Genomic DNA, 8,696 nt, shown 5'->3' on the forward strand with positions numbered 1-8,696 from the left:
CACACAAATAGGCAGGGGCAGGCAGGGCCTGCGCTCCCCTCTGCCAGCTTCCCCCTTGCCCGGCTGCCTGCCCCCTCCCGCAGCCCCAGTGCCCACCACCCTGGCACATACCCCTGGTGCTTGTCACCAATAAATTGTTTTAATTATTTTTTTTTATTTGGCAAGCATTAACCCAGACTCACCTCCATATCTCTGTACCGCTCCACCCTTCCTCGTGTTTTTAACCGCCACGCGCAGCTCTCGTTCAGGTGAGGTGTGTAGGAAATCTCAGCACCCACCGAAGTGGGAATGGCAAAATTATGAAAAGAAAAAAGAAAAACCCACAGGAGTTTCACACTTTTTTACCAGCTTAATGCCATTTTCTTTCCTAAGCAATGGCTTGACTGACCTTCTCTGGATGGGAAGAACTAGGACAAGTAAAAATAATAATAATTAAATGTTATAAATAACATCCAGCAACACCCCTGACACAACCACAGATGGGACAGATTTTTCTCTGGGTCACTTTCCCAGTTTGCCCTGTACTGTTACCGTATGACTCAGTAAACGTTTTCTCTACAAGTGGGGGTGCCACACTGCAGACTGCTCACCTTGTGTGCCCATTTCAGGTTTTGGCGGACCCCAGCGTGGTCATCGATGGGGATCCCCATGCCCCGAGCCTCTCCTTTCTCCCTTTCCACATCCTCTTTTCTCCTCCTCCTTCCAGCTACAAGGCAGTGGAAAGTAAATACAGCTTCTCTTTCCCATCCCGGCCAGGAGAGGAGGAAGCAGGTTTTTTCTTCCCCATTTCCACATGGTGGGAGGAGGGAGATGATCTGACTAACAGGTCTCAGTACTTTTCCCAGGGCTGGGAAAGAGGGAAAACCGCAGTGCTCACCCCTCAGCTCTGGCTGATGGCCGGAGGTGATGCTGCTGGGTCTCAAGGTGCTGGAGATCCTGGAGAGGAGCGGGGCCATCCCCCGTAGCCCCCTGACCAGGCACTAGCTCCAGCTTTGGTCTCCTTGGCCGTGCCCAAGCCTGTTCCTGTTACCGACACGGTGCTTTGGCAACTGAAGGAGACCCAGGGACAGCTCAGGGAGGGATGCAGAATCCCCCCTGCACCACAGTACGGTTGAAATATTTCAGCAGTGGTGATAAGATGGGTGAAAGCTGTCTGCTTCCTACATTGGCATCTGATTAAACGCCCATTTGGGCGTTGTGCTGCAGAAGAAGAGACAAAGAACAAGTTATTGCCAATGGCTGTGGAGAATTGGGAACAAGCCTTGCGCGGCCCCTTCCAACCTCCGAATAGCACCACTGCCAAGACAGAAACCCAGGTTTCTTTTAAAATTTTGTGAAATCCAGGGCTCAAGGAGCCACGGGAGCTACAGCCCTGAGCCAGTGGGCATGCAGCTGGGTACGCCGTGGCTCGGGGACCGGGGGTCTGCAGGCCGGGCATCAGCCCACCCAAGCCCACCTCGCTTGCTGCCCAGTGCCAAACTGAAACACACCCCTTCAAAAGCACAAGGCCTGCTCCCCTCCCCTCTTTACCATTGCTTTTCCATGCAGAAAATGAACACCATGCAAACCAGCGCAGGGTGAGGCTTCAGAAAGGCGGCCATTCCCAGCCTCTTGGTTCACAGTGGCAAAACGTCGGGGCTGGGTGTTCTAGCTACAGTTTTGGTCAGTCCTATTATCATCACACTGCAGAAAAACTGCCTCGGGTGGCGGTTATGCTCAAACCAAACCTACATATTATACAGTGCACACGTACCCGGGGAGTTGATGCAGCCTGGAAGAAGGCGCATCCCCTCCAACATCTCTCCTTGGCAGATGCACAGCCACGAAGTCTCCTCCAGCAGGAACCTGATGGCGGGGGGCCCCAGCCTGACATCCCAGACTAGGGTATCGGTCTTGTCTCGCATGGGGATTGATGCTGGGAGCAATAACGTTAATGGCAAAGCTCCCGTGGAAATCAACGCACAGGGTCAGGCCTCCACAGCTTCTGTAAGTGAGTGGCAACCAGCAGCATCGGGCTCTGGGCAAGCAGGAGAGGCACGGCAGGCACCTGGAAAGACCGCCAAGCTTGCTTCACCAAATCTTTAAAAATTATTAGATAGGGAAAGGAGCCTTAGTTTCATTTTTTGTATTTGCAAATGCCCCTCAGATTAGGGTCTTTTCTCTATGGAGGGGGAGGATAGAAGCTGAGCAGCCCCCGCAGCAGGGAAGCTTGCCAGTCACTTTTAAAACATCTGCAGAAGGCGCTTACAAAGGAGCAGGAGATGTTTCAGGTCTGGGAGAGAGGGAAGTGGAAAATTAACAGTGGGTGGGACAGCGGGCCTCTGCGGAGCACCGGGAAGCCCCTCTCCTCCCCACTGCAACCCGGCAGAACCCACAGCAGCCCCTCCAGCTGTGGGGGTGCCTTGAGTGGCTTTAGGCAGCCTTCATCCCTCTCAGCCGCCCTGGTTAGTAAATCACGTAGCTCGCAATGACCGAGGAACCAATTTGACTGCAGCCCTGAATTCAGGCAACCAACCTTTCACGTGCCTGGCAGCTGCTTCTGATTTTGGAGCAATCGGAAACTCAAATTTACACCCTCACGATACCAGTACCATCCGGGTCTGGATATCGCCGCTCAGCATCGCTGGCAATCTGATATAGCACTGCCACACTGAGGCCTGTATATCTTGTGACTGTCCTAAAACAACCCTTTTCAAAAAATTGCAATATTAAGTTGCTTTCAGGAGAGAGGAGAAAAAAAAGTAACTTCCAATAATTTTATTAGAGCAATGTTTCCCAGGGCTTTAAACTCAATGATCACAGGGCCTTTTTGAGTAAAACACAGCTGCTGATCACATTGAGAGCAACGCTGCTGAATCGTTCATTTTCAGCTTAAAATTGGGCTAAACTTGAAGTATTCCTTATATTTTATTTATTTCCCCTCTCTTCCTTTTATTCTCCCCTTTTTGTCTTATAGCTTGTGGGTTTATAAATCCAGCTTTATAAAATCCAGTTTTACAAAACAATTTTGCATTTGCTGCTATGTTATGGCTATCGTATCTAATATATATATAAAATGGAATAAACCCTGGTCTAAGGGACTGGGAGGTTTTTAGGAGCAGCTATTGGTATGTGCCTCCAGTTCCATTTTTCCCCTCGGAAAACACTAAGCAAACATCCCCTCACCAGGGAGGCTTAGGGCCAGTTCACAGTAAAGTCGTCTTATATCCAGAATGGCAATTTGCTTGAGCAATCCCATTGATTTCAGGGGGTAATCGCTAACCTGAGGAACAAGCTCACAGCTTTGCCCTTAAATCTGGGCAGCTGTTTTGTTTGCACCTTTTCCCTTATCCAACATTGCTGCAGCGTGCTGAGTGTCAGGATTCATTCTATTTAAAAATCAGCTCTAAAGATAAGATTATCTCTTATCTTTGAAAACTGCCCAACTTTGCAGAGCATCCCCTGTCCCGGGCAGCCTGGGAGCACATCCCAGCTGCTGGCCCGCGCCAGTGGCAAGCACGTGGGCAGAGTCCAGTCTTTGAACAGGCAAAACCCCTTTGCCAGCAGAAAAATAAGAATAACTCTCCAGCGTGGCCACCGGTCAAGTGGAGCCCAGAGGCACCTCTGGCATGGAGGGCAGGAAAACACGAGTGCCTCCTCAGGAACCCCTTGACCCCAGAAAGTTGTCTCGGCTGTCCCCAGGGTGAGCTGGTACATAACACACTGAGGGGAGAGGGAGTTTGCATCCCTGTCTCTAGCTGACCTGCTCAATGCAAACGCTGGGGAGCAGCTGGGATCCTCTCAGGCAAATTTAGGTGGGCAAATGCTTGCCCATAAGGAAAACGGGGTGCTGCTTTTCCTTCCCAGCTGCAAGGCAGGCCTGGGAACGGGGCTGAGCACCGCATTGGTCTTGAGGTCCCTCCCTGCCTCCCCACTTCCCCAGTGAAATCTGAAACGTGGCTATTTCTGCCACCACTGACAAATACCGTCACCTTTCGCTCCCTCCCCTCCCTCGCGGGTGACAGGGTGCAGCGCCAGGGACCATAAATGAATCATCGCTTGGCGGCTCCTGCGGCTTTTGAGCACAGCGGTGGGAGCGGGGCCACCCATGCCAGGCCAGCAACGCTGGGCGGGGGGACCGCAGCCCCAGCTGCAAGGAGAGGTGGGGAGGGCTCTGCATTGCATTTGGCTTTTATTGGGAAAATGGGAACAAATACCAGGGACTGCAAGGGAGAAGAGAGGGAAGCTGGCTCTGAAACATCCCTACGGCTGCTGGCCACGCTGCCTCTTTTCCTCGCCGTGGCCACAGCAGCTGGGAGCTGGCAGCCCAGGGGAACCGCAGCCAGCCCAGCGATGCTCAGGGCAGGGTAGTCCCAGGAAAGGCTGGGCAGCGCAGGGGCATGGAGAAGCCCAGCCTGGCTGGGGAAGCTCCCTCCCACACGGGGCCAGACCTGGGCTTGGGTCAGCATCTCCACCACCACTGTCCACTGCCAGCACTTCACAGCATCTTCTTCCCTGGAGAAACTCCTCTGTTGCTGACATCCATCTGAATTCACCTCAACAGGCATCAAAAAGTTTCTCTGACAGGCAGGGACTTCTATATGCAAAAGAGCTGAAAGGTCAAGGGCAACTCCCTTGGGCTGGACGCTATGTCCTGGTTTCTTTGCAGGGTCACAGCTCATTGCTTAACGTTGCAAGACCACTTTTTGTATGTAAAGAAACAAAGCAAGCTTTGGATACCGCATGCCAGCAGTTAAGCTTCTCCTATACGTGACTTGACCCAATCGCCCTCAGATCCTTCCTGCCACCCAGCCTGGCCCTTCCAGTTTTTCTTCAGGCTTCCAGCTTTTCTTTGAGTAAAATATAGAGCACTTTATTGCACAAGTGCAATATTGCATATTACGCATATGCAACTCGTCCCCAAGGGAGTAAGGGCACCTTGATATGAGCAAAGCGTTGCCCTTTTTTGCCAGGAGCTCTACTCCCATTTCAGGGTGTCACTCGCACCCCTCCCCGGATGCCAGCACTTGCCACGTCGCTCCTCCACGGGCGACACATTCCAGAGCACAATCAAACCTATTGTGCAGCTCTAAAACAGTTTTTACTTTAATCTGCCGGGGGGGAACAGCACAAGGATTTTATATCTAATCCAATAAATCTACACTGACATCTTGTGGAGATCATGAGACCAGAATGCCGCAGCTACTCGGCAGGGTGGGATTTACACCCTCCCTGTGTCCTGCTGGACACCATCGCAGCGGCAGACGGACTTCCCAAAGCACCCACAGGTGTGCCCACGCTGAAAACCAGGCCCTGCAATCTCAGAAGTCATCATTCTCTGTCCACACACATCATTTTGCTAAGTGATCCTCATAGACCCAGCTAAAATGAGACTATTTACTTTTAAATCCTCACTGAAAGTAATGCCATGGCCCCTCTTGCATAAATGCCACGATGCTTCAGGCTTTCATCAAAGCACAAGCTTCCAATGAGGAGTGTTATTTTCATGCTGGAATTTTATTATCTCTGTAAGCACTGGAAGAAAATGGACCTGAGTAGCACTCCAGGACTCCTTTAATGCTCCTCTTCATCTAAGAATACATGGTTTAAGCAAAAACTGCCTGCAATTGGGGAACATGCACAAGATTTTCCTCCCTATTCACCCTGTTCATTTCAGCTCCTCTGCTGGGTCAGAAGGGTTAAATTAAGCCACTGCCATCTTTCTTCCAGTGCTCAGTAAGTGTTCAAGGAGTACAACCCCCCTGTTAGGCACAGGCCAAATCAATGCCGCAGTGTAATTGCTTGGTAGGGGTTAATGCCAGGAGCTGAAATCCCAGCACAGATAATCTTGCAACCAAACCATACAATCATTCCTCCAGCTTCTTCCTTATACCACGCTGGGAGCAAACGCTCACGCTTGCTCCATAGCGGGGGAAAAAGTGCTTCATCAAGTCTGATTTCTAGCAAACCATTCAAATCAGAAAGGTTTGAGAAGACCGAGGGTGCCATCAGATGTCAGAGACAAGGTTTGGGCTGGCGTACAACCCAGGGGGCTAGCATTTACACCTCACTGAGACCCCCTGCATTAACACAATAAATTATGCAGCCCTTCATGGGGTTTTCACCCTACTCACTCCTATCCTTCCCTTTGGGCAAGTGACCATCCCCAAGAAGTTTAGTTTTTTCCAGCCCGATTTCTGACCTGTCCAGCTGGGGGGGGGGAGGGGGGAGACATGGAGCTGGATTCAAACTGGGTTGTGAGCAAGTGCTTTGGATTTAACTTAACTTCGATAATCAGTTCGACCATTGGTGGGGCAGGGCAAGATTGGCCCTTGGGAAGCAGAAATAAAGAAGTTACAAGGACAGAGACAGGCAGGTAATAAATGTTATATCTTGAGCTTCTCCATTACGCCTTTACAAACCATATGGGCCCCTTTCATTCCCCCCTTTCTTCCCTTGCTCTGCCAATGCGGAGTCACTGCCCTCTGCCAGGTCTTCTACCTGCGCCAGTGCCTCCGTCTCCTCCGAGATGGCCAGAGACTCTGGAACCGCTGCAGTAGCACTAGACGGGTAGAAAATGGAGACTACCCAGGTGTGATGGAAAGCGGGGGGAAAAGGAGCTTGGACTTCTTCATGGTGTAGCAGCCAACCTGGGGAAGCCGTGACCATCATTCACCGTGCTATCAACAGCTACAACCATTGCCAACCACGAGTCTTTACGCCTTTGCATGCAACTTTGCAGTAGCTCAGTCACATCCACTCAACAAGACATTCTCCTTCTGCTATGTACCTGTTGTAGCCACCCCAGAGGAAAAAACTGTCATCTAAAAATCACACATGGACAATGTTCCCCGCAATTACGGCTCCAGGTCAGTCTGCTCCATCTTCTCACAGCAGCATCAACTGCCCCAGCCCCCTAAAGCCAGACAACTTTCCAGTGCCGGTATCATGGAGGTATAGCATTAGCAGCGCATTAACAAGACCTCAGCTTCACGCATAAAGAAGAAAATGTAAGACCGCAGAACATAACAAATGCTATTTTGCCTTGGACAGATCCTAACGCTGAGTCCATTAAGTTACACGTAATACCACCTACCCAGTTACAACAGGGGGAAAACCAACCATCAAAAGAAAAGCCCGAATGACTCCAGCGTGGCAATCACCAGCTGCAGCACTGGCTCCACTCTGAGCAATGGCAGACAGCTTTTATCCTTTGGGCTGCAAAAGAAAAGGGGTGATTTTTATGCTTCTAAGTGACTAATCTGTAAGTAATGCTTTAAATTCCTGCAAGCCTACTCCTTTGGGACTACCAAGAAGTATACACCCCAAAAAACCCCACACACGTAAAAGCCCAGCCACTTGGGCTCTCTTAATGTGCCTTGAGCAGTCCCAGTAAGTGTCCATATTTATGTACAGCTAGGTCTGATTATTCAAATCCTGTTGCCTAGTATTAACTCTCAAATCTATATTTAAGCACCTAAGTAGGAATTACTACAGCTTTCCAAAGATCCTAAGCACCAAGAGCTCTTGTTAAGAGCTTGTCGAAGTACTGACCTCCTAATGAATCTGTATAAACGATAACATTCACCTCGCTCCCAGGGCTGTGAAATTCAGTACCTTCATACACAGCTAATGCCCCCAAACTTCTTCCAGTAAGAGCCGAGCTTGTGAGTGTCCTGTCTTTCATATCAAAACACAGGTTAGATGCAAATACACAGAGGAGCTATTTCTAAAAGTCCGCGGTGAATTCAAAGTCACTGTACCTTGTTTTAGAAAAGGCTTGAAATACAGCAGAACGCAGGCTGTGCATCACAGTTTGGCAGAAATTTGGGAAGAACAGTATTTTTGAAGTAAAACGTATCTGGGCATTGAACCAAAAATTAGAAGTATCCTAGTACTAAATGGAGATACTTCGATATAATTCTCACTCACTCCAAAGCCAGGAAGCCTCTGAAAATTTCTGCAGAATTTGAACCTTGCTGTTCTTATAGCTAGAAAATCAAAAAGCTGCTTTTCCTTTCCACAGCCCAAGTCCTGCCCTTTGCCAGACAAACTCACGTCCTGCAGATGAGCAGAACACAGCAACAATATTCTAACTCACAGAAAAAGGCTAACTCTTTATTTTTCATTTGCTTTCTTGTAATTCTGATTTAACAATCAGTTTGCACATGAAGCCATGTACCTTCATTCCATAACTTCCTCCTTCCTGCTTGAGTTACAAGGAAACGTGAGAAGAAGATAGCATATTTATAGAGCCAATAGCTGCTAAAGTGGCGGGAGTGAATGTGAGAGTACAAGGAAGAACACAATATGCGAGGCTGGAAATGCTCTGGAAAGCTAAGCAGCAAGACGTAATCCAGGATTCTGAATGACCGAGTGAGTAATTCTGGATGCAAACTTAACAAAAGATAACTGAAGTAAAATATATTGCAGTTGCTTAATAGATACGAAGGACCACACACATTTAATTAGAATAAAGGATCATCTAGAAAATATGAAGTTACTTCATGAACATCAGAGGACTAGACAAAAAACAGCAGTGGCATCATGCGACAGCCATCTGTAGGCGACCACTCTCCTTGCCAGCAATGTCAAGCCCTCTTTCTAGCCCTGCAGATGCAGGGGATAAGGCCTCCGCTCCCAACATTGTAGTAATCATAAAACTGCTTGCTCTAATGAAACAGAACTTCATGGATTACTTGACAACCAGACCCATT

The sequence above is a fragment of the Gymnogyps californianus genome, chromosome 1 (assembly GCF_018139145.2).
Source record: "Gymnogyps californianus isolate 813 chromosome 1, ASM1813914v2, whole genome shotgun sequence".
NCBI lineage: Eukaryota > Metazoa > Chordata > Aves > Accipitriformes > Cathartidae > Gymnogyps > Gymnogyps californianus.